Below are 26,131 nucleotides of genomic sequence, written 5' to 3' on the forward strand. Positions count from 1 at the left end.
AGCAATAATGTGCAGAGATAAGCAATAATGAAGTCGTGTTTTGAACATTTATGTTGTGTTGATGGAATCATGTTAATATAGAGAGATGAAAACAATATAATACGTTATTTCAATTGCATTTTTTTTAACTAAGAGTGATTTGAACTTGTGACCATAGGCTCCACAGCCAGCTGACGAACGAGTTGAGCTACGCGGGCCGATGTTAAAACTGAGTGACTAATCCATGATTTACACTTGCGTTTGTCCCTAATCTTTAGTATTGGCATTAATAAATCAGATGTCATGCTAATATGTCATGTTCTACGATACCCATTTCAGCGTGCGTGTGTGCGAGGCTCGCTCTCGCATTATTATTATTTCTACGCTGCTCATTATTATTATTACGCTCATCAGAACTAGCGTAGGCAGGGGCGGTCAGTGGCCAATCAGAGCAACGCGGAACAACAACTTGCTTGTGGAAAGTATAGACGCTACCTGTACAGGAATTCATATATATAAAAAGAACCATTGGACTTGGCACCAGGTCAGACACCAGAGGTGACTGCAAGGTCCAACGTAGACTGACCACGTTTGGTCTAAACGTCTCGTCTATAAAAAGCAGCCAAACGTGGAACAGTCTCCCTGTTTCCCTAAAGAGTAAGCCCCACCCTCGCTACTTTTAGAGGTCAACTCAAACAATGACTGAAGACCAACCAGTCATGTGACCACATGTGATATGTCTCTAGCCTCTAGTATTTTTGTGTATTGCTGCTATGTATTTTCTAGTGTATTGCTGCTACTTATTTGTACATTTCTGTTTTATATATCCTGTCTTTATGTTTGGGGACAACAGATGGAAATTAGCCTCGTGCTAAATCCGGCAATTTTTACCCTCTTACCATGTTCCAGGTACTGTATCTGCTTCATGTTCTGTGTTCATTAATGTTGCATTGTCCCGTCCAAATAAACACATAAAGTAAAAGTACATGAGATGCATGTCTTCATTCTCCAAATGAGTAATTTTTACCTTTTGAAATATCCAATTGTCTTCAGAAGTTGATGCCTGAGGGATGAAACAAGTTGTCTTGAAGTTAATCAGATTATTTAATTTTCTCTTTCCTTTCTTCCATCCTTCCACCCATCCTTCCATCCATCCATCCATGAGTAAACGGTCTTTGTTTCCATAAATGTGAGACAAGTGATTTTGCACATTTCCCGGCAGTGTTTAATGTACTTCTTTTCTTTTTTTGTTTCATTGTTGAAACCATATGGATCATTTGAATGACCTCCCGTATCATGAGTGCACAAATTTTTCTCCCAATTTTTCAATTTTTCTCCCATCCCAATTTCGTATTATCCAATTCTTCCCTCCCCTGTCTCGAACGTTGCTAGACCATGCCTCCCACTGGTCGGCTGCAATGTGGACGAAGCCTTGCATCACGTGTCCCCTCCGGTACACGAGGAGGCAGCCGTCGCATCTTTTCACCTGTACAGCGCAATCTCTCAGCGGCGAGGAGTAACGTGTGGGAGGCTCACGCTGCCCCCGATACTTTCCTGATTCTGCTGTACAGGCGCACCAACCGACCTGTAGGAGTCGCTGTCCACAACGTCCGATCCCCACCCACCGGCTTTCCCACCCCCTAATACTGCCAATTGTATTAGTATGAACGACCAGCCAAGCCGGAAGCAACGCCGAGAGCTGGGCTCGAACCCAGCATCTGCTGCGTTAGTGGCGAGCGCCTTGCCCACTGCGCCATTTAGCCGCCCACATTCAGCTTTCTAACTGAAACAGATTAGGATATCAACCACCAAATGTTCGCTGTATTTCAGAAAGTGATTTAGGTTAGGGTTAGGTGTTACCGCTCCAGTGGAATTAAGGGTTAGGTTTATGAACAAATGTGCATACACAAGTGATGGAGAGTTTAATCCTGCTGTTCCCTCTCCCATCTCCTCTCCTCCCGTTGTCCTGTCCTTTGTTTCTTTCCTGACCTCCTCCTCTGTGCCTGACTTGGCCTCTGCCTCTGGCGCGTCATGGCCAGCGGTGGAGGGATGTGGAGGACAGATGGTGAAGGTCAGGGGTTTGACCGGCTTCTCGACACTCTTCAGTGAGTTGTGAAAGTGCAGTGAAGGAGAGTGTTGAAAAGATGTCGCTTCACTTATTCGCGTCGCTTCACTCGCAGCTTCACTTATTCTTGCCTCCTTCACTCTGAAATGACACGAGAATCACAAGTTGTCATTTTGGAGTGCGGCCTGTTTTCCAGGTTTGTTATCAATTCACTTTCAATTAAATCAACGAATTGCATGCTTGCATGCATTATCCAGTTCTGTTTTATATCCTGTCTTTATGTTTGGGGACAACGGATGGAAATTAGCCTCGTGCTAAATCCGGCAATTTTTACCCTCTTACCATGTTCCAGGTGACTGTATCTGCTTCATAAAAACATTTCTTTTTAACAAGGCTTTTGCCTGAATTTTCTTTTACTTTTATTTTTACTTCTATTCATTTTACTATTATTTTTATTTTATTTTACTCTTAGGTTCTTCCATTTCACTGGTTGTTAGTCTTTTTAATTGTTTTTATTCATTTTAAATTGTTTTATTCATTTAACTTTTGTCTTTATCTCCTGTAGCACTCTGAGATTCTCACGAATGTAGAGCGCGGTACAAATTGAATCCATTATTATTATTATTATTATTATTCATGTTCTGTGTTCATTAATGTTGCATTGTCCCGTCCAAATAAACACATAAAGTAAAAGTAAAGTACATGAGATGCATGTCTTCATTCTCCAAATGAGTAATTTACCTTTTGAATTTTCCAATTTCCTTCAGAAGTTGATGCCTGAGGGATGAAACAAGTTGTCTTGAAGTTAATCACATTATTTCATTTTCTCTTTCCTTTCTTCCATCCTTCCATCCATCCATCCATCCATGAGTAAACGGTCTTTGTTTCCATAAATGTAAGACAAGTGATTTTGCACATTTCCCGGCAGTGTTTAATGTAATTATTTTTTTGTTTTGTTTCATTGTTGAAACCATATGGATCATTTGAATGACCTCCCGTATCATGAGTGCACATTCAGCTTTTTTTTTTTATTTTTGTCTACTTTTTCTCCCAATTTTTAAATTTTTCTCCCATCCCAATTTCGTATTATCCAATTCTTCCCTCCCCTGTCTCGAACGTTGCTAGACCATGCCTCCCACTGGTCGGCTGCAATGTGGACGAAGCCTTGCATCACGTGTCTCCTCCGGTACACGAGGAGGCAGCCGTCGCATCTTTTCACCTGTACAGCGCAATCTCTCAGCGGCGAGGAGTAACGTGTGGGAGGCTCACGCTGCCCCCGATACTTTCCCGATTCTGCTGTACAGGCGCACCAACCGACCTGTAGGAGTCGCTGTCCACAACGTCCGATCCCCAACCACCGGCTTTCCCACCCCCTAATACTGCCAATTGTATTAGTATGAACTACCAGCCAAGCCGGAAGCAACGGCGAGAGCTGGGCTCGAACCCAGCATCTCCTGCGTTAGTGGCGAGCACCTTGCCCACTGCGCCACTTAGCCGCCCACATTCAGCTTTCTAACTGAAACAGATTAGGATATCAACCACCAAATGTTCGCTGTATTTCAGAAAGTGATTTAGGTTAGGGTTAGGTGTTACCGCTCCAGTGGAATTAAGGGTTAGGTTTATGAACAAATGTGCATACACAAGTGATGGAGAGTTTAATCCTGCTGTTCCCTCTCCCATCTCCTCTCCTCCCGTTGTCCTGTCCTTTGTGTCTTTCCTGACCTCCTCTTCTGTGCCTGACTTGGCCTCTGCCTCTGGCGCGTCATGGCCAGCGGTGGAGGGATGTGGAGGACAGATGGTGAAGGTCAGGGGTTTGACCGGCTTCACGCCACACTTCAGTGAGTTGTGAAAGTGCAGTGAAGGAGAGTGTTGAAAAGATGTCGCTTCACTTATTCGCGTCGCTTCACTCGCAGCTTCACTTATTCTTGCCTCCTTCACTCTGAAATGACACGAGAATCACAAGTTGTCATTTTGGAGTGCGGCCTGTTTTCCAGGTTTGTTATCAATTCACTTTCAATTAAATCAATGAATTGCATGCTTGCATGCATTATCCAGTTCTGTTTTATATCCCGTCTTTATGTTTGGGGACAACGGATGGAAATTAGCCTCGTGCTAAATCCGGCAATTTTTACCCTCTTACCATGTTCCAGGTGACTGTATCTGCTTCATGTTCTGTGTTCATTAATGTTGCATTGTCCCGTCCAAATAAACACATAAAGTAAAAGTAAAGTACATGAGATGCATGTCTTCATTCTCCAAATTAGTAATTTACCTTTTGAATTTTCCAATTGCCTTCAGAAGTTGATGCCTGAGGGATGAAACAAGTTGTCTTGAAGTTAATCAGATTATTTAATTTTCTCTTTCCTTTCTTCCATCCTTCCATCCATCCATCCATCCATCCATCCATGAGTAAACGGTCTTTGTTTCCATAAATGTAAGACAAGTGATTTTGCACATTTCCCGGCAGTGTTATTCTTTTCTTTTTTTGTTTCATTGTTGAAACCATATGGATCATTTGAATGACCTCCCGCATCATTCAACATTCAGCTTTCTAACTGAAACCGATTAGGATATCAACTACCAAATGTTTGCTGTATTTGAGCAAGTGATTTAGGTTAGGGTTAGGCGTTAATACATAAACCATCAAGTGTTCACTGTATTAGAGCCTTATTAACAGTGTTCACTGTATTAGAGCTGTTGTGAAGGGCCAGATTAAACCGAATATATATATTTATTTATATATATATATTTAATTGTATTTGTATATTCTCTAATATTCCCTGATATCCCTTGTATATTCCTTGTACAATATGCATTGAATATCCATTCTAGCCTACTGAACATCCCATAATAGTCTCCATTCTACTATTGGTCGAGACCTTGGTGCCAGGCTGCCATACCCCTCAGACCCAGTTCAAACGTACCGCTCCACATGTACGAACAAGTCCTAGTTCCGCGTAGGAATCTGGCTACCGCACCACTAATGGGACTATTTGTTCATAGTGCGTATATATACTGCGCTACTAAAGTAGGACTTCCTTTTTCAGTCCAGTTTCTTACCCTCCAATAGAGTCACAGACGTAAAGCCTCCCCGCGACGCCACGTGTGGGAGTAAGGCCAAGTTCGCCTACCATCGGTATTGAGACATCATGTATATTAATATTTGAATAGTCATATTTGGCACTATATCGTCGAGTTGGACGTAGTCTATTAAGCTAATAATAGTCTGTTAATATATAGTGCTTCGTGCGGTGAGAATACTACCGTAGTCAGTACCCCATCGTTTCGGGCAGAGAACTGGCTGCTTACCCAGGGTGGTTGACCCCACGTGAAGCTGCACCCGAGGAGCCCCAGAGCCGACGAGCGAGTGGACCTGTATACCGGATTATTCTACCGACGACAGCCCGCCTTCCCAGGCACGGATTATGCTTTGTACACATTGATTATTCCATGGATAAAGACCCCCGACACTGCCGTGTGTTGGAACCCCCCCCCCCCTGGAGAGGACGCAAGGTGAGGAGACGCTCTGCAAGACGAGGTCGCTTCACGTCTCTCCTCCGTGGACCGGATGACGCCGGCCCACAAAGAGTCCACCTGCTTTCATCTGTGGTCCAAGGATCGCCGGCGCATTGAACGGCACTACAGTGGGTTCACCTGGGATACCCTTGGCCGGATGAGGCAGTCGGATTCTACCCCCCCCCCCTTCCTACTCCTGTCGGCTTACAAGCGACCGGATTAACCCCCCCCTAGTGTGTCCAGTATATAATCATTAAAGTATCATTGCTGTTATTCCTTAAACTATTCCAGGTCGTATATGTACCGCCTGCGCCTTCAGAGATTGGACATTCTCTATTGATATACCGACGAATACTCTTGCCATAAAAGTGCATACTATTTCCATTCATAAATGTGATTGATTTGATTAAGTGCTTGTTCTACACACCATCGCTGTGTAGAAATAAAGACCTATTTCTAATTCGTACATTTGTGTTGGATCCGTTTCATCTACGTGACAGTGTTCATCATAATATATTTATGCCGTGTACTGGGTGGCCGAATATTAAGTACAAAGGTAGTGGTAGTAAGTATCATATCTAGTAATACAGTCAGGGAATTGTACCCCTCAGTTACAAGAGCCTTATTAACAGATCACTGGCCTAAAAAATCAAACATTTACCAACCCGACAGGGAATGTGCATGTATCCCAGGAATTGTTAAAACATACACACTTTGATGGTTTACAAAAAGGTACTTTCAATACAGCTCTCATTTTCAGTCAGACCAAGACGCTTTTATGTCCCTCCGATGCAAAGGCAACGTGTTCTGTTTACATCTTAACGTGAACTAGGACAACTAACCTGAACCCTGACAGACAGACAGAGACACTAACCTGCTGAACAGGATGAAGCGGTTCACCCTGACAGACAGACAGAGACACTAACCTGCTGCCCAGGATGAAGCTGTTCACACTGCCAAGACTGATGGAGTCTGCTTTCAGACACAGACTGCAAGCATCCGCCCGGCTGTACATCTCAAAGTACACCTGAAATGGATTATACAGCAGGAATGTGAGCATAACAAAAAGGTACATTATGACATTTAATAAGAAAAACACAGTACGTGTGTGTGTGTGTGTGTGTGTGTGTGTGTGTGTGTGTGTGTGTGTGTGTGTGTGTGTGTGTGTGTGTGTGTGTGTGTGTGTGTATGTATGTGTCTCTACCCTGTCAGCGAGTGGCAAGTAGTTCTTGCAAGGCTTGGCGGTCATCACAATGTCGATGAGTGCTTTGAAAATGTCAGAACTCCATGACTTCAGATCCACGATTATCAACGAACTTCGTACCAGATTCCTTCGTTCACCTAGGATCTCCTAGAATAAAAGGAAACACTTATTATCATCATAATTATTATTATTGTGATTATTTATATTAACACTTTGAGTGACAGCCACGAGAAATCTCGTTAGTTCATGCCATGCGTTGAGTGCCAAGAACGAGAAATCTCGTTATTTAATCGTTATTTTTTTTATTATCGATTTCCATAAATTTTTCATCAATCTAGCCTCATGTTACCAGTGGGGCTCTATCTGAGCTCGAACAGGGAAAATACCGCCCCCTATCGTCTCTCCGGGTGGTATTGCACCCATTGGATTGGACTGAATGAAATGGATGGGAAAAAAATAGTCCGGAATCCACATTTTACTTGTCAGGCATGTAACCGGAGATGATCCCATTCATTGCCGAGCCGCAGAACAGTGTGGAATATGTGTTTCCAGTACCCAGTCTTGGGATAATCAGAGTTTTTTTCACCTATATCTCAGCGTGTCCCATATGTGTGTGTGTGAGCTGATCAGGAAATCTATTTTTCAGCCCGCTTCTCTAGCGTGCATAAGTACACATATACTATCGATAATCTAGCGTTTATTTGAAAACGATTCATAAATAGGCCGAAAAATTACAACGTGTTTTGTGTATTCCACTAAAGCGCGATTCCTGCAGAGTCACCTTTTTTTCCTGGAAGTTTAAAAAAACAAGCGTTTTTCAAAATGGTATAAAACGGAAATGTACAGATTAAAAAACAATCCGTTTCGACAATGTTGACTGCAAACAAGTCATTGATAAGTGACGGGCGTATTAGACACAGCCATAATTTAAGATATAGTTTATGCGTTCGCAAATGTGCTTGCCCTCCCATTGACTACAGCATTGGAAGTCAAGCGCTAAATCGTGCGCCCCCCTGCTGGCACGCAAAGTGTTAATACTAGGGATGTCCCGATCACGTTTTTTTGCTCCCGATCCGATCCCGATCCCGATCATGTGATTTTGAGTATCTACCGATACCGATCAACAACAAACATGACCATGTTCACGTCTTAAAACTCATACTGAGGCCTTAGTTTTGGTTTTAAATTGCATATCATCATTCATTTATTTATTGTCACACAGAGCAGAAGAATTTTGCCAAAACAAACCAATAGTATCCAGCTGCAGAACGGCAGACGAGCCACACTCTCAGACCCAAACGCATTTCCTTTGATTTAATTATACATCAAATGATTTATGTCAAGGATTGCAATGCCTCGCTTGAATGAAGTTAACTTTTCACCTGGATAACGTCAACATTCAGGGTGAATGTAATGTGAGAAATTGGGATTAAAAAATAAAAATAAAAATAAAGAAATGTTATTTGGGTCCGAGAGTGTGGCTGGTCTGCCGTTCTGCAGCTGGATACTATTGGTTTGTTTTGGCAAAATTCTTCTGCTCTGTGTGACAATAAATAAATGAATGATGATATGCAATTTAAAGCCAAAACTAAGGCCTCAGTATGAGTTTAAGACGTGAACATGGTCATGTTTGTTGAATAAAAAAAGAAAAGTTTAAAAAAAAGTTAAAAAAAATTTTTTTTGCCGATCCCGATCTTCGGAAAATCACATGATCAGCCCCGATCACGATCACGTGATCGGATCGGGACATCCCTAGTTAATACCATTATTCTGATGCTCATTACTGCTAGTACTAGTACTCATCTATTATTATTAGAGGTAAAAAATTCAACAGATTAAAAAAATTAAGTTAAAGAATTAGTGTCGTGTTTGATATCGACCGCTACTTTATTTATACTGTGGTGTAAAATATGATTTAACTTTTCAACGTTTTTAAGAATTAATGTAATCAAATGCAAAGTCACCAAATAGTTTTCTAATGGACTGACAGATAAACATAATTTTATAATCAGCAAATACCATTTCCCTAGTACTAAGTTATTGGTATAGAACAGATAGAAAAGAAGTACTTTATTAATCCAGAGGGATATTCAGCACCACAGATCGCTCACAATGAACATTTAGTTAGTCAAAAATAAGAATAGGAATATAATAATAATACAATTAAAATTCGAATTAACACTTTAATCGCCGGAAACGCCGAAACTCGTCATTCCCCGCCATGCTCATTCTGCCGAAGACGCCGTAACACGTCTTTGATATCAATATTTCAAAAATCTGTGATCGAAATCATATTTCTCCCCCGGGGACCTGAGATATACTGCTGAGCTCCACTCAACTCTAACGGTTCAAGAGCGCCATCTGGTGGCCGATCGGCAGATCGCCCAACAGGAAGTGACGCGCCAAACAGGAAGTGCTCACCCATATTTCGTCCGGGCACTCGCGATCGTTAGCAGGACTCCATCTTGACACAGTGAACACTGATCGGTGCAAATAACTCGATAAACAACATGATTTGGACGTATATACTATTATACAACCTGGAAATGGATCGGATATTTCGACATCCCATAATAGAAAAAATTCTGTTCCACGCTCATCTCCCAACGCCGCGAGGAAGGTACGTGAGTTTCAGCGTTATTTTCTAATGTCTTCTATACTAACTGCTCTGATGATCATATGACCCACACTAGATGAATGATATAACGTTGCCCACGGAATTATAAACGACCCCCCGCCCATCCGGTCAACATCAGATCATACGTAGTAACTTCTAGAAGTACCTCCAGTTGAAATTTTTTATCTGGCACCGATCGCTATCAAACTGTATTTGATCATCAATATAATGCATTTGGGGCTATAAATCAAGTTCTGGAGAAAGCTGCAGAAAACGATAAAAACATACTTATACTTTAGACCGTATTTTAGTATGAATATGTGAATGAAAAAGTATAACGTTGCTACACCCTGAACAATAGATATAGGACATTGAATGGGCAGGGCGGCTACGTGGCGTAGTGGGCAAGGCGCTCGCCACGAAATGCTGGAGACGCTGGGCTCGTCAGTTTGAGCCCAGCGCTCCACATTTGCTTTCAGTTTAACTGGTCGTCCGTACCACATTGGCCGTATTAGGGGGTGGGAAACTGATGGGTGGGGATCGGGCGTTGTGGACAGCGACTCCTACAGGTCGGTTGGTGCGCCTGTGCAGTAGAATCAGGAAGTGTCGGGGGCAGCGTGAGCCTCCCACGCGTTACTCCTCGCCACTGAGAGATCGAGCTGCGCAGGTGAAAAGATGCGACTGCTGTTACCTCAAGTACCGGAGGGGACTTGTGCTATGTATGACTTAGTCCACATTGCAGCCGGCTTGTGGGAGGCAAGAAACAGCGTCCGTGACAGGGGAGGGTTGAATTGGATGATACGAAATTGGGATGGGAGAAAATATAGAAAATGGGAGAAAAAGTGGATAAAAAAAAGGACATTGAATGGGCCATAATAATGTCAATTTAGCAATACAATTTAAAAAGTTATAGCCCTGCAAAGAAGGGGAACTTCTCCATAGACAAATAGAGATGGCGAGGGATGGTAAATTATGAATTTAACCATGGCGATCAAAGTGTTAAAATACACGGTCAGAGGTATACATTCTAAAATATGTATATATATTCTAAAATTCTTAAATATACAGTAATATACAGTAAAATGTCAAATTAAAATGTAAATGTCCAGGAAGTCAAGTCAAGTCAAGTCAAGAGTTTTATTTGTCACGGCATACGAGTATACAATGAAATGCGGGTGGTCTTGCCCGCAACGATGTGCATAATACAATAGTAATAATATATAATAGAATCCAATAGAACGACATTGTGCAATAAAACAAGTAAACAGAGTAGATGTGCCTATAGTAAATTGTAAATGTACAGGAATATATACAGGGATTTACTCTGTGCTCAGTGACAGTGTAATACTTATTGATACTGAGTACAAGTAGTTTAACCTGGTACTGGGTGGGTATTGGGTAGGGATGCAAGGAGTCCTCTAAGCAATTACATGTTCCATTCCTTAGAGAGTACTTGTGTAATCGTTTTGTAGTTTGTTTTTCTGTTATTTTCTTAAGCAGTCAGGAAACACATGTGAAGCAGTATATACTGTATACAGTGGGGGAAATAAGTATTGAACACATCAACATTTTGTTCAGTAAATGTATTTCCAATGAGCGTATTCAAGCGAAAAATCTAAACATTAAAGTCCATATGTAAATAAAGTTATGTGTAATAAAGTGGAATTAAACAGGAAAAAAGTATTGGACACACTAAGAAAAAGCAGTAGACCACAGCAAGGAAAGGCAAGGAACTAGCTGAAAACCGAAACTAATTAGGAGGCAACTCTACCTCCTATCTGTGCTAATAATGTCAACTGGGTTAGAATATATTGATGGGCTATAAAATGGTTTTTTTTTGTTACCAAGGTGCCACACAAGAAACATCAACTGATGGGTAAAAGCAAAGAGCTCTCAAGACCTTCACAAACAGATTGTTGCAAATCATGAAAATAGAATTGGCTAAAGACGTATTTCACAACTTCAGAATCTTCCAGTAAGCACCATTGGGGGCATTATCCATAAGTGGAAGCAACATCACTCCATCATCAACCGGCAATGCACAGGAGCTCCTCGCAAAATTTCTGATCAGGGAGTCAGAAGGATACTTAGAAGAGTAGCCAAAGAGCCATGGACCACTAGGAAAGAGCTCCAGAAAGACTTGGAGGCAGCAGGTACAACTGTGACAGAAAGGACCATAGGCAATGCACTCCACCGCCATGGCCTCTTGCGTGTGCACGCTCAGCCCGCAAGACTCCACTACTGAAGAAAAGACATGTTGAAGCTTGTTTAAAGTTTGCCAAACAACATTTGGACAAGCCAGTGAACTACTGGGAGCATGTACTCTGGTCAGATGAGACCAAAATGTTACTTTCTGGCTGTCACACAACACACCATGTTTGGAGGAGAAATGGCACTGCACATTACCTGAATAACACTATACCAACAGTGAAGTTTGGAGGTGGAAGTATCATGGTGTGGGGCTGCTTCTCCTCTCCTGGTACTGGCAGACTTCATATCATTGAAGGAACAATGAATGGATGTACCGATAAGTTATTGAGAGGAACCCCCCCCCCCCCCCCGCAATCTTCAAGATTTAAAGACGATCTGTGTAGAGGAATGGGCCAAAATCACACCGGAATACTGCGGGTGATTAGTTACATCATACAGAAAGCGTCCTTGAAGCTGTCATTACAAACAAAGGCTTCTCCACTAAGTATTGAATTAATTTCAGTTAGTGTGTTCAATACTTTTTTCCCATGTCATTCCACTTTATTACACATAACTTTATTTATGTATGGACTTTAATGTTTAGATTTTTTGTCTGGATTCCCTGAGTTAATACCAAAGTCTGGTGAAGATTTCACTTGAATGGCCACATTGGAAATATATTTACGGGGCAAAATGCTGATGTTCAATACTTATTTACCCCATTGTATACTGTAGGTTATGACATAGCCTGGCAGATACCCACAGACTGGCAGTGAGTCCAAGACACTCACTTTCTATTTCCTTGGAATATACAGTGAATCGAACAATTTGCAATTAAAATGTAGACACTGACTAGACATGTTTTACAAAACAATTGTATCTGAATCAGGAGATTCTCTTCTTTCCTCCTACATTGAGAGTATCTCTCTATGTCACCCACAGCCTGTTTGGCAGAGCACGGAAATTCAACTTAGAATTCACTCAAAATCTTGAAACATCTAGATTGGTATTTTTCTGTCTTCTGCATGGAGACAAGTAAATACGTTGCAGGGAGAAATGGGTCCAAATATGAAGGCAACACCAAAAATGGTATTTTCACATTGTCTGCTAAAAAAAAGTCACTCACCGAGGAAAATGTGTATTTGCACCAAATTCACATGGAGGTTAAAAAACACCTAAATAAAACGTTCCATGTTGAAAAAACTATAATTCCCTGCTGGTAAACTATGGTGTTATTCAGTTATTCAGTCCTTGAGCAAAGACACTTAACCCCTACTGTAACTGCTCCCAATGAGCAGGTTGGCACCTTGCATGGTTGCCTCCGCCGTCAGTGTGTGAATGTGTGAGTGAGTGGGTGAATGTGAGGTATATTGTAAAGTGCTTTGGATAAAAGCACTATATAAATGCAAATTATTTACCAAAAATACGGAAGTCCAAACAGCTGATTAAAAAAGGTGAGACACTGAACACATTGAAAAGGTGAGTTTTTCACAATATGAGACATTTAAATTCATGAATGAATTCAATGAGACTGAAGATGGAGTGACTTACAGTGTTGCTGAGATTCATTAGCTTCATGTACCAGCTGTCCTGCAATAGAGCAGAAATCACAGAAATGTTGACGCACAACATGGAACATTGCCTAGCAAACACTTTCTGTACAAATTGACTATTTTATTTGACCTTACCTCATTTTGATATCTTATTTTATTTACATTATCATACTACTACTAGTTATTGGACACACACACCCTGCACCTTATCATGCACATACTGTACACTACACGCAAGACACTTTCTGTAAATAATTGACCTCTTTTATTTATTTATTTTATTTGATGTTACTACTACCACCTATTGTTACAATTCTTGTATTCATTGATGTTTCTTAATTGTGCACTGTTGAGTCTGAGCTCGAAACACAAGAATTTCATTACCTGCAATGCCCCTGTATTGTTGTGTATTTGACAAATAAATAACTTGAACTCTAGCAAACAGCTGCATGTCTGTGGGTGTCTGTATGTGTGTCGGTCCTACTCCTTACCTCATCATGGCTACTGTTAACTAGTGTGTGTCTGTCCTTATCTCATCATGGCTACTGTTAACTAGTGTGTATCGGTCCTTACCTCATATTGGCTACTGCCAGTTAGTACAGGATCCAGGACAAAATGGAAGGTCAGCTCACAGCCCTTCAGGCTCACAGGCTTTTCTGTGTTGGCCAGGACAAAATCACAACAGTTGTACCACTTTGGGAACCTCACAAAGGCCTGGAGGAGATGGGGGGACAGAGGGAGAGATCAGTGCCGTCACCTGATTGTATTCATTGTACCTCAGGAGAGAAAACAGACCGTATTCATTATACCTCAGGAGAGAACGAGAAAATGGATCGACTGATCGACTGCCACTATGGATCATTCTTAACTCTTTCAGTGCCACTCACGAGATTTCTCTGGGTTTTTTATAGGTGGTTGCGTGCCACTCACGAGATTTCTCGGAATTATTATTATAATTTTTTTTTTGCGATCTGAAACATTATTGCATCACCCGAGCCTACCCGAGTATAGCCGAGCTGCGCCGGTGATCACTGTGGAAAAAAGCGCCCCCTGTCGTCTCCCAGATGACATAAGTGATTTTGGAATGGACTCAATGAAAATGAATGGGGAAAAAAATCCGGTACTCCACATTTTCCAGTTCACTGATCCAGCCGGGGTTACCACAGTTCATTCTGGAGCCTCAGATCCCCGCGGATCATGGAGATCTACAGTGTCGCGTTGGATCCATACACGTATCGATTTTTTCGAATGGTGATCAGGAATTGGAATATACCAGTTGGATACCATCTGATGTCAGGTAAGGACTATGTTATCAGTGGTAGGATAATCGGAGTAAGTTTGATGAAGTTATAAGCCGTTTTGTGAAATGTCTTCTTTCGGTTTCACTGTAAAAGTCTGTGAGGAAATCAACGGAGCGATTATCAGTGCGCGGCCATAATGTGCTTGCGTGCACGTATAATATTGATCATCTAGCGTTTATTTGAAAACGATTCATAAAAAGGCAGACGAATATCAACGTTGTGGAATATTCCACTAAAAGACGATTTTCATAGAATGCTCCAGAATGAGCTGTTTTTTATATCAAAACGGGGGCTTTTCTAACTGCTCTGAAACGGAAACGACGCGATAAAAAAACAATCTGCCTTCACAGCACTGACTGGAAAATAGTCTTTGATAATGTGATGGGCAGATTAGACACATAGCCATAATTTAAAACATAGATTAGGCGATATTAACGTTAACATTGGCGCCGATGGTGGCATTCAAGCGGTAAAACGGAAAACCAGGCGTGGCACTGAAAGAGTTAAAGTAACAGTGATGATTTGTTGCTTAGTGGACAAAGTCCAATGACTGCTAGTGGAGATCAAAGTCTTTAGTGGAGGACAGCCCTACTGTGTGTGTCTTACCCTCCTCTGAAAGGGCAGGATGAAGACATTGAAGCGTCCCGGGACGTAGCCCCAGGGATTGGCCAGGGTGACAAGGTCCTCCACGCTGCACCCGTCTTCTGGCAGACCGGTAACCATAGCAACTGTATGGTTTCGATTCATATCACGAGTGATGACCTAGAATTGAGGGAGAGAAAGTTAACTACATATAACCATATCACATTAAGAGTGCACAGATATGTGTAGTAAGACCTGGAAGACATCAAACTATTTTGGAAGTTTGGAGTTAAATGAATTAACACTATGATCGCCGGGGACGAGTTAAGACGTCATTCCTAGCCATGCTCATTCTGCCGAAGACGCCGTAACTCGTCTTTGATGTCAATATTTCAAAAATCTGTCATCGAAATCATATTTCCTTTCCGGAGCCCTGAGATGTACTGGTGAGCTCCACTCAACTGTCTAACGGTTCGAGAGCGCCATCTGGTGGCAGATCGGCAGATCGGCCAAGAGGGAGGGGCGCGCCAAACAGGAAGTGCTCATCCATATGTGCTCCGGGCACTCGCGATCGGTAGCCGGACTCCATCTCAACACACTGGATGATCAATCGCTCGCCCTAACTCAATAAACAATGTTATTTGGACGTATATAGTATTATACAACCTGGAAATGGTTCATCAGGATCAACATCCCATAATCGAAAACGGTCTACTCCACGCTGATCGTCCAACGGCGCGAGGAACATACGGTAAGATTCAGCATTATTTTCTAACGTATTCCATATAAACTGCTATGATGAACATATGACCCACTCTGGATGAATCATCTAACGCTGCCCACGGAATTATAAACGATCCCCCGCCCATCCGGTCATCATCAGATCATACGTAGATCATTCTAGAAGTACGTCCAGTTGAAATTTTTCATCTCACGCCGATTGCTATCAAACTGTATTTCATCATCAATATAATGCATTTGGAGCTATAAATCAAGTTCTGGATAAAGCTGCAGAAAACGATAAAAACATACTTATACTTTAGACCATATTTTAGTATGAATATGTGAATGAAAAAGTTTAACGTTGCTACACCCTGAACAATACATATAGGACATTGAATGGGCCATAATAATGGCAATTTAGCAATAGAATTTTAAAAGTTATAGCCCTGCAAAGAAGGGGAACTTCTCCATAGACAAATAGAGCTGGCAAGGGATGGTAAATTATGAATTTAACCCATGGCGATCAAAGTGTTAAGAATAAAAAAAAAATTATTCAATCAAAATATAATAAAGACATTTCATGAAGCCAGTCATAACCATATACTAGCTGGTCTTTTTGTAGTTATGCTACACAAACATACATAGTTATGTGTAGCAAGTGTGGACAGTCTGAACATTATTATTACATTATTAGTAGTATTATTACCTTGTCATCATATAATATAATATAAATCCTTTATTTATCCAGAGGGAAATTCAGCACTACAGATCGCTCACAGTAAACGTAAACTCATCATTGTAATTTTAATCCATGTCCTAGTGTTCAATATTGTATTATTGTATACAAATACCAGTGACAATTGACTGCTGAACTATGGTCTTAACCCTAACTAACCTAGAACTATGGTCTTAACCCTAACTAACCTAGATCTATGGTCTTAACCCTAACTAACCTAGAACTATAGTCTTAACCCTAACTAACCTAGAACTATGGTCTTAACCCTAACTAACCTAGAACTATGGTCTTAACCCTAACTAACCTAGAACTATGGTCTTAATCCTAACTAACCTAGATCTATGGTCTTAACCCTAACTAACCTAGAACTATGGTCTTAACCCTAACTAACCTAGAACTATGGTCTTAACCCTAACCAACGTAGAACTATGGTCTTAACCCTAACTAACCTAGATCTATGGTCTTAATCCTAACTAACCTAGATCTATGGTCTTAACCCTAACTAACCTAGATCTATGGTCTTAATCCTAACTAACCTAGATCTATGGTCTTAACCCTAACTAACCTAGAACTATGGTCTTAACCCTAACTAACCTAGAACTATGTTCTTAACCCTAACTAACCTAGATCTATGGTCTTAACCCTAACTAACCTAGAACTATGTTCTTAACCCTAACTAACCTAGAACTATGGTCTTAACCCTAACTAACCTAGAACTATGGTCTTAACCCTAACTAACCTAGAACTATGATCTTAACCCTAACTAACCTAGAACTATGGTCTTAACCCTAACTAACCTAGAACTATGGTCTTAACCCTAACTAACCTAGAACTATGGTCTTAACCCTAACTAACCTATATATATGGTCTTAACCCTAACTAACCTAGATCTATGGTCTTAACCCTAACTAACCTAGATCTATGGTCTTAATCCTAACTAACCTAGGGCATCAGCTATAATATAGATATACTGTATACTAACCCCAAACCCATAGGCGGCGGGTGAGCTGGACATTAGGGTAGGCTATAGATGGGATGGGACTCGCGTGGAGCGCGCAAAATGTTCCCTTTTTCTTTTTTGCTTGCACGCAAACGGTGCTGTCCAGGTTCTGATTTCATACAATACACACACCCACGTCTACTAGGCTACTACAGCGAGCCCCACTCATTTCATAGTGCAAATTAATTGTTCAAATGAAGGCATCCAATATGATTAACCATTGTCTTACCTTAATGCAACAAAAAAAAATGCGACGTTTCGCGCATCAATGATCTTTTCTGCTTTAAGTTTGTCTGTGAGATCACTTTCAATGTGAAGCGGACTCAGAGTTGACCGTCTCTCCTGGCGCATATTGTTGTTCTTCTTAGCCAGTTTCAGATGCGCCTCATTGGGAAAGGCCGTTCACAAGTTGCGGTGCCGACGGCAATGAAGGAAACGTTTTCCGTAATTTGGATCTCATCATGCTTTGAAAACAATGTACATAGTAGCTCTAAAAAGTTTCCACGGTTTGATTAACTCTGACTCAGGTGATCCGTGTTATGCCCTGGCGGCATGTAACTCGGAATGGAGTTCCAGGTCTTGGCAGCTCTCACGGAGAGGGCTGATTTGCTAAATGTACTTGTCCTTAATGGAACAGCCAAGTCACCCGGTACAACAGTTCTGAACCCGAACGCGGAACTGCAAGTTTGTTGGTAAAAGCCTACACGCGAACCTGGAGGTGAAAAATCGGAAAGGGGGGTGGGGCTAGACCATGGAGGATTTTGAAGACCAGACTGGCATCGGTTAGTTTGATGATGCGGCGTGATTGGTTACTGCCTGCAGTCTGGAATGTTAAAACGGCCACCACACCTACTGCCATTGACACCTTGGTTGGCCGACCCTTGCGTATTGTCACCACCGGGCTGCAGCAGCCCACACACACACAATAATATCGTAGCCTAGGCTGCCTATAATAATGTGCAGACTGGGGCTGCTCGTTTGGGTCGGCATAGCCTCCCCTGGCCTTATATACTGTACGTGCCGCCTATGCCCAAACCTGTCTAACTAACCTAGCGCATCAGCTATAATATAGATATAATGTACATACTAACCCCAAACCAGTCTAACTAAGGGCGTCCACTATGGACTTGTTTGAACTTGTTCTCCTTAAGCCTCAGTCATTTTCTGATGCACGTCACATCAAGTTAGAACAATTAAAAGATGTTGGTGGAAAAAGGTAGCAATAGAGAAGTAAAGAAAGAGAGGTAGAAAGATAGAGGTAGAGATAGATGTAGAAAGATAGAAGTAGAGATAGTGATGGAGGTAAGGAGAGAGAGGTAGAAAGGTAAAGAGACAGATTTAAAGAGGTAGAAAGATGGCGAAAGGTAGAAAGATGGAGATATCGATAGAGGTAGAGAAGTAAAGCGAGGTAGGGAGATAGAGATGGAAAGAGAGAGAGGTAGAGAGATCAGAATCAGAAAGGTCTTCACATATTAACTACCAAGTAGTTTTCACATACAAGGAATTTGCTTTGGTCATTTTCGGTGTGACATTAACGGACAGAAATGTTTTAAAGGTGGAATGAAATAAAATGGAATATGAACTAAATGAAATAGGAGCACAATAGAATATAGTATAATTATAAGTATAAGCCAGGGCTGTATACTGTGGTCAAGTATATACACTAATTATAATAAAATAACAATAGAGTAGGATGGGATATTTAGCAGGGCTTTGCAATTGGGCAGTTATGTGCAGAAAGTATGAACAGTGAAGTATGAACAAGTATGTTTTGATTGTATATACAAGTATATAGTCCAGTAGGGTAGGGGTGTGTTAATGTAACAGTGGGGGGTGTCAGTGGGGGTCCCGGGCCTTTTTGATGAGGCTCACTGCAGAGGGCAAGAAACTGTTCTTGTGGCATGAGGTTTTGGCCCTGATGGACAGCACCCTCCTGCCAGAAGGGAGTGTAGATATAAATGTAAAGAGATAGAGGTAGAGAGATAGAGATGGAAAGAGATAGAGGTAGATATAGATGAAAAGATATAGATAAAAATAGAAAGAGATAGATGTAGAGATAAAGATAGAAAGAGAGGCACAGAGAAGTGAACTCACCTCAGTCGGTTCCAGTCCCTTGGCCGTGGAATAACCTGTGAGAAGAAAATCAGAGTGTTCCTAAACATAACTATGGTGACATGAAGCATAGAAGCACAGCATATATTAAATTATAGATAAAATAATTTATCCTATTTAGAGCCTGAAGATATTACTGGTAGCATATACCTTAAGCATATTGTGTCAAATGTAAACCAAACCTGAATCTCAAGGTGTTTTTACTCATCTAGCAGGCTGTCATTTGAAATTACAAGGGTTGTAAAAAATACATTAAAATTAACTATATCTTAATATTTGGAATCGTGGTACAAAATGCAACCGTCATCATTCTAAATGACGATGAGTACACAAGTCTTCCTTACATGGGACCTTGAACTGAGGACAGTTAGTTGGATGAGCGTAAGGATATTCAGAGCTTGTCGTCCAAAACGGTGGAGCAGCCCCTGGAACCTCCAACGCAGCACACCCGCCTGCTGGTGGAGCAGGCTCCACGGAAACCGTTGCTGGGGGAGTCGCTATGGCAACACCCGCCTGGTTTCCTTTTAGAGTAATACATAGAAGAATAAAATCATCCTAATTAGAAATGCAAGAACATGTTAACATGTTCTCTAATCTAATACACATCCCCTTCCTATAATGAATACTCGTATAATAATTTTTAACGTTTTTTTTAATGCAGTTGGATCTATGATAATTCCACATTGAAATCAATGGCTATTGGCAGAGTATAATGCTATAGATTTAGAGGTTGATAAGCAGCCTGGAGGATGCCAACAGACTGGCAATAAATCCAAGAGACAGGGCACCATTTCCAGCACTTGCAGTATTGCTCTTGTGTGGAGGAGATTAGCAGAAAATCAGTCTGCCTATATTTATAGTATTTACAAAGATTGCAGAGCTAAAGCTAGAAATCAGCGAGAGAACCCTCCGATCGGTGATGTAAGAACCATAATTAAAAGATTATTTGAGTATAAAGATGAAAATATACACTTTTACTGCTGTTTTGATATGGTTAGGGTGTTTACTCTTGGCTACATTTGAAAAAGAAATACAACATGAATTAATATGGACTGTATTGATGGATTTATGACGTGATATTAATCTCGGCCCAGTACCAGGCCCGTCGGGCTTAAAATACACACTCCTTCTGATAACTACATCACTGTAGGGCTGTCCCCGACTAAGGATTTGGATAGTCGACTATGATTGGCCAAAATTGGCTGTTAGTCGACTATCAGTCGACCAAAAAAATATATATATATATATTTATCATTCCATTTGGGCTGTGGGGGGTGCTTAATGTCTGAAGGAGTCGACTGAAGGCTTCTTGTCCTCTGCAAAAGCATGCAATTGGTCCACTGATGGATACATCTTGATATTTGTCTAGTCTAGTGTGTTCATTAGATGGGTGAAATCCTCTTTCAGTGCCTCTGTGCCTGTTTTCGTAGGCAGTTAGCCTCTGGTATGTGTGCCATTAGCGTTAGCCATGCTTCTAGGCCTCTTTTCTTTTGGAAAGAATGATACAAATAAAAATTAAAAAAATCTTTTTTAAATTTTTTTCTAAGAGGTTGGCAGTCGACTATGGCTCCTTTCGACCGATTAGTCGACTAATCGACTAATAGGGGTCAGCCCTACATCACTGCATAATTCCTCTTAAAATACACACTCCTTCTGACAACTACATCACTGCATAATTCCTCTTAAAATACACTCCTTCTGATAATTACATCACTGCATAATTCTAAAATACAAACTCTTTCTGATAACTACATCACTGCATAATTCATAAATGTTCAGACCAGCTGAATTGCTGGTTATTTGTGATACTCTGCATAAAAAGCGCTATATAAAATGTAATGAATTATTATTATTATAATTATTAATAGATGGAGGGTAGAACCCACCTGTATCCATAACTGGTGTGACAGGAGCAGGTTTTACTGTTGGAATGGGACCTGTAATCAAGCAACAACAAAACATGTATAAAAATGTTTAGCACAGTGTGATACTAAAGACATGTGGGGGAATATGTTGAATCCAGAATGTGGTAGGGGTGGCGGAAAAAATCAATACAGCAATATAGTGTGATATTTTGCATGCCAATATTATATATATATCAATACAGCGACGCAAAGTAATAATAATAATACAAATATTATTGGAATGAGGTGAACGGATTGAACATTTTATCTTAGATCAAACAGATTATGTATATATAATAACAATAACTTTATTTATATAGCACCATTCATACAGATTGCAGCTAATAATAATAGCAAAATTAGACCGTAAACAATACAAAAGAAATTCAACAAGAGAAAATAATACCTAAAAAAATAAAGGTAATGTAAGTACAAATAATAGAAATAAAGAAAAATAAGAACAATAAAGATATTAATTAATTTAAAAGCTAGTTTAAAAGGGTACATTTTCAGCAGTTTTTTTTGTCAACCGAGTCTACTGTCCTAATGACCTGCGGGAGAGTGTTCCAAAGATTTGGGGCGTAGTAGCTGAAAGCACTCTCACTGCTTAAAAAAAAAAAAAAAAAACATACAACTCATTCAGAGCCACGTCCCTTTGACCATATTAGGGCTAGCGTGCCAGTAAGGAAGTCAATGGGAGGTCGGGGAAATTTGCGAACGCCTAAACTATATCTTAAATTATGGCTATGGGTCTAAAACACCCCTCGCTTATCAATGACTTGCTTGCAGTCAACATGTACGAAACGGATTGTTTTTTCATTGGTACATTTCCGCTTTATACCATTTTGAATACGAGTATAGTTTGAGATTTTGGAGAATTCCAGAGAAATTCCGGGATAGCCCTTTACTGGAATACACAAAACACGTTGTCATTTTTCGTCTGATTTATGAATCGTTTTCAAAAACGCTAGATTATCGATAGTATATGTGTACTTATGCATGCTAGAGAAGCAGGCTGAAAAATCGATTATCCATGCCGTAGACAGACAGACAGACAGACAGACAGACACACAGACACACAACAGACACACAGACACAAACACACACACACAGCGATGGCGGAGAAAAAAACATCTGATTACCCCAAGACTGGTCAAATAGAGTCCTTACCTCACATCAGATTAAAGATTAATAAATTCCTGATCGCCATTCCAAATATTGATCGCGTTTATTGATCCAACGTTATAGCACCAAAACACATAATCGACGCTTCTCCCAGTGGTGGGACTCAATGCAATAGTATAGCTGTATGCCCGAGAAGTAAAACCTGGGCCGGACTTATTTTTTTTATGCAGTCCCACCCAATCCAATCCAATGATGTGCAATACCATCCGGGTGACGATAGGCGGCGGTATTTGCCCTTTTTGAGCTCAGCCCCATTCCCAATGATAACGTCAGGCTGGATGGATGAAAAATGAATGAATATTGCTAATAAAAGAAATAACGATTAAAACCCGAGTTTTCTCTGGTTTTCTCGGGTCTTGGCACTGTTAACCCGAGTTAACCCGAGTTAACCCGACTATCATCGTGGTTGGCACTGAATGAGTTAACTCACTGAATGCCAAAAACGAGTATACGAGCTCCCATGTGTTCACCGGCAAAAACTAGTATATATATGAGTGAGTGAGTGAGTGAGTGAGTGAGTGAGTGAGTGAGTGAGTGAGTGAGTGAGTGAGTGAGTGAGAGAGAGAGAGAGAGAGAGACAAGCCTGGATTATTTTGAAACGGGACAGGTTTTAACCTGGGATTGCGCAGGAACGAAGGTATGTAGAAATACACGGTTTGTTCCCTGTTGGAGTATAAATATTGCCTTTCAAATAAGCCATACTATTGTCTCCATAGCTATAATATAGAATATACGATGGATCTGCAAACATCGTGAAAATGGTAAAAAAAACGCTGGTGCCAGGGAGTAAAGATGGAAAAACAGCGTGGCAGTCAATGAGTTAAGGAAGTCGGCTGTGGTCATTCTTTTTTTTTTTTTTTTTTTATTGGTCTTTTTCCCCCTCCATTTTCCTCCGATTTTCTCCCATCCCAATGTTAGTCGTATGCCAATTCCCAGTCCCGTCCTGGTCGCTGCGCTTTACCCCCCACAGTCAGATCATTTGGGAGAGTGGAGGCTACCACGTGCTTCCTCCGACACACGTCCAGCCAATCACCGCTTCTTTTCACCTGGCAGCGCGGATTCTCATTGAGAGGGCGTAGCGTGTGGGAGGACCACACTATCCCCCTCACGTCCAATCCGCGCTTAGCAGGCGCCCCGACCGAACTGTAGGAGTCGCTGTTTACAACGACCCGGACCCACCCCGCCAGCTTCTCCCACCCTCTGATACAGCCAATTGTATCAGTGCAGACGGCCAGCCAAGCTGGTGACAACCCCGGAGCTGTGAGCTGGATTCGAACAGGCGAACCAAGCTCACAGCTCCGGGGCTGGTGACGAACGCAATCTCCGCTCGACCACCTAACCGCCCTGGCTGTGGTCATTCTAAGAGCTCGAGTTGGCACATACAATAACAGGAAGTCAGTAATGTATGAAGGTGCTAAACCATTTATGGTTTTGTATTAGGGATGTAGAGTCTGTTGCCAATCCCAGTGTTATCCCTGCACAATCAATCAATCAATCAATCAATCAATCAATCAATCAATCACTGACATTTGGACATTGTAGAAGGTTTGGAACATTCAATTTTGTATTATAAATACTGCTAAATGCTTGCCATGTATTATGCAAAACAATAAAAGATAAATAAGTAGCATAAACATACCTTCAGTGGGTGGGGTGGTTGAATCTTTAGCTGTGGCCTCCACAACACCTTTGACTGCCGTGGCACTGACCTCCACAACACTTCTAGGTGCAGTGGGAGTAGCCTCAATCTCAGCTTTGGGTAGCGTTGTTGAATATTTAGATGCAGGTGTGGTTGTAGCTTCTTTCGGTGCATTATCTACCACTGCTTTGAGTTGGGATGTAGCTTCTTTCAGTGCTTTGAGTGGGGCTGTAGCTTCTTTAGGTGTAACCTCTACCACTGCTTTGTGTGTGGCTGTGACATCTCTAGGTGCACTATCTACCACTGCTTTGAGTGTGGCTGTGACATCTTTAGGTGCACTATCTACCACTGCTTTGAGTGGGGCTGTGGCATCTTTAGGTGCACTATCTACCACTGCTTTGAGTGGGGTTGTGGCTTCTCTAGGTGCACCATCTACCACTGCTTTGAGTGGGGCTGTGACATCTCTAGGTGCACTATCTACCACTGCTTTGAGTGGGGTTGTGGCTTCTCTAGGTGCACCATCTACCACTGCTTTGAGTGGGGCTGTGACATCTCTAGGTGCACTATCTACCACTGCTTTGAGTGGGGCTGTGGCATCTTTAGGTGCACTATCTACCACTGCTTTGAGTGGGGTTGTGGCTTCTCTAGGTGCACCATCTACCACTGCTTTGAGTGTGGCTGTGGCATCTCCAGGTGCACTATCTACCACTGCTTTGAGTGGGGTTGTGACATCTCTAGGTGCACTATCTACCACTGCTTTGAGTGGGGTTGTGGCTTCTCTAGGTGCACAATCTACCACTGCTTTGAGTGTGGCTGTGGCATCTCCAGGTGCACTATCTACCACTGCTTTGAGTGCGGTTGTGGCTTCTCTAGGTGCACCATCTACCACTGCTTTGAGTGCGGTTGTGGCTTCTCTAGGTGCACTATCTACCACTGCTTTGAGTGCGGTTGTGGCTTCTCTAGGTGCACTATCTACCACTGCTTTGAGTGTGTTTGTGGCTTCTCTAGGTACACCATCTACCACTGCTTTGAGTGCGGTTGTGGCATCTTTAGGTGCACCATCTACCACTGCTTTGAGTGTGTTTGTGGCATCTCCAGGTGCACCATCTACCACTGCTTTGAGTGGGGTTGTGGCTTCTCCAGGTGCACCATCTACCACTGCTTTGAGTGGAGTTGTGGCATCTTTAGGTGCACCATCTACCACTGCTTTGAGTGGGGTTGTGGCTTCTCTAGGTGCACTATCTACCACTGCTTTGAGTGCGGTTGAGGCATCTCTAGGTGCACTATCTACCACTGCTTTGAGTGGGGTTGTGGCTTCTCTAGGTGCACCATCTACCACTGCTTTGAGTGGGGCTGTGGCATCTCTAGGTGCACTATCTACCACTGCTTTGAGTGGGGCTGTGACATCTTTAGGTGCACCATCTACCACTGCTTTGTGTGTGGCATCTTTAGGTGCACTATCTACCACTGCTTTGTGTGTGGCATCTTTAGGTGCACTATCTACCACTGCTTTGTGTGTGGCATCTTTAGGTGCACCATCTACCACTGCTTTGTGTGTGGCATCTTTAGGTGCACCATCTACCACTGCTTTGTGTGTGGCATCTTTAGGTGCACCATCTACCACTGCTTTGTGTGTGACATCTCTAGGTGCACTATCTACCACTGCTTTGAGTGTGGCTGTGGCATCTCCGGGTGCACTATCTACCACTGCTTTGAGTGGGGCTGTGGCATCTTTAGGTGCACCATCTACCACTGCTTTGAGTGGGGTTGTGACATCTCCAGGTGCACCATCTACCACTGCTTTGAGTGGGGTTGTGACATCTCC

The sequence above is a fragment of the Notolepis coatsorum genome, assembly GCF_963971535.1.
Source record: "Notolepis coatsorum genome assembly, chromosome: 1".
Lineage (NCBI taxonomy): Eukaryota > Metazoa > Chordata > Actinopteri > Aulopiformes > Paralepididae > Notolepis > Notolepis coatsorum.